We start from the raw sequence: 2,308 nt of genomic DNA, 5'->3' as shown, positions 1-2,308 counted from the left end.
AGTAGAAGAAATACACCCAACTTTAAAGATGGACTAATGCCAGTTTTGATTTTACATTGCCTTAGCTGCAGGCGTATAATATAGACAAGTGGCAGTCAAGGAAATCCCATACACACACACATTATCACAAATCACAACCACTAAGCACAAAACGTAAAAGGAATACACCCAAAAAAGAAAGAAACCAATCAGCAAACATATGGAAAATGAATATGGAAGGAAATGCAAAGGAATATAAATGATAAGGACATATTTGTATTGTAAATGTGTGTAATTTTTATAAAATACGAAAAACAATATATGAAAGATACTCTAGTATTAGAAACAGAAACAATGTATAAGACACAAACGAAGAAAGGCAGCCATTAGCTTATTGTATATATCTTAAAAAAATGAAACCAACAATCATGAGTTATTGCCAGCTGCTGTTGTAGATGATTTTTTTCTAAAACAAAAGACAAATGCGCTTGAATTAGTTTAAAGATTTCTTTATGTATGTTCTTTCTCTTCATTTATCATTATATATTTTCTAGTTTTTACTGGCAAACCGTTATAGATTTGTAAGTAGGGCCATCGACGTCAGCATTGTCATAAAGATCTTTAAACTGTCATTTAATTAAAATCTCTGTAAAACATTTGTCTTTTGTTTTGAAAAAAAAAGAAAACAATACTTTTGAAAAAAGAAACAAACAAATTTTTAGTATCAATTTATATGTGCATGCTAATTTTTGTCCTTGATTTGAGTGTAATATTTTTATTCCCAATTTAGTTTCCTTTATTTTTCTTTTTGGTTATAATTTCAAAGAAATTTTGTTGTGTATTAGTTATAAAAAAAACTCTTATAATAATAAAACAAATGGTTCCATTATTTTTCAAAATTTTGTTTTTGGTTTTCTTTTTAATTTCATTTCGTTTTAATCTTTTTATTTTCGGAACAAATAAAATGGGTTCGTCATAAGTAAATGAATTGAGTGGTTTGTCCTTATATGTATTGATTCTCGCATTAAACTTGTCCTGCTTTTTTTCTTCTTAGCAAATTAGCTAATTTTTTTAATTATAATAAATGTCTTAAAAAATAATTTAAAAAAATTGTTTATATTTGTGGGTAGGTTAAAAAGGTGTCTGTTTTCATACTCAAAAATTATTAAAACTTCTCAAATGTATCAATCAGAAATTAAAAAAAGACTTTTGATTAATAGAATATTCTTGCAGTTTACTTGAACGAAGCAAAGGTTTTAATATACATCCGATGTAAAGGGACCACTTGGCATTTCGGTATTTTGGTGATTTCAGACACATTTTTCAACCGAATTGACTGAAATTTCATATTTTGGATTATCATTGGGTAGTAAATCTTTCACCCAAAATTTATCAATATGTCTGATATTGCTCTCTTATAAAGGAACCCCCTAATTTTATATATTTTGGGAATTATGGAAAATTTTTCCAAAATTAATTGGTTCTTATTTCATATGTTGGGCCCTGACTAGGCTGTAAATCTTTCTACCATAAATGATAAATAGCGATTCATGTTTTGATATAGTCCCTATATATAGGTACCCTCAGCATTCGGTATTTTGAGGATTTCAGACACATTTAATAATCGACAGTAATTTAATTCTCATTGAGTCCCATATACACCTTTAAAAGTTATCGGCCGTTTTAATATGTCTCTCATACAACGGTAACTCCTGAATACTCGGTATTATAATGATTTTTTACAAGTTTTTCAAAGGCGTTGATTCAAATTTTTTATTTTGCATTCCGATGAGGTTGGGAAATCTTCATATGTACCAAAACTTATTAGTATCGGCCCACTTTTTGGTATAGTCTCCATACAACCATAACCTCCAATACTCGATATTTTTTTGATTTCATACACGGTTTTCACCCCACCCATCTCCAATTTTATATTTAGGATTCTCATTGGTTCGCAAATCTTTTTACAAAAAAATAATAAATATAGGTCCATAAAGAGGTATAGCCCCCATATAGACTTTCTTTGCATAATTCGGTATTTTGAGTACTTAAGACACGCTTTTCAATTGGGTATAATTTCATAAAAAATATCGTATCTTTGGTTATAGGTCTCTATATAAAGATCCAGCTCTTTTATAGGTATTTGCATGGAGCTCTGCGCATTTCCTAATCGAAGTCGGTGTAATTTGCTACAGCAACAACCGTGATTTTAAACATAAATTATATCCAGATTACATACGAACCGCTGTATTTATTTCTATATCGTATATACAATTTAACCGCTGTACTGGTTAAACACAAATTTTAAATGCCCAAACAAGTCATCAAA

This window comes from Musca vetustissima, unplaced genomic scaffold (assembly GCF_032173495.1).
Source record: "Musca vetustissima isolate MV318-11 ecotype Yass unplaced genomic scaffold, APGP_CSIRO_Mvet_v1 utg13054, whole genome shotgun sequence".
Taxonomy (NCBI): domain Eukaryota; kingdom Metazoa; phylum Arthropoda; class Insecta; order Diptera; family Muscidae; genus Musca; species Musca vetustissima.
This window is presented reverse-complemented; position numbering follows the sequence as displayed.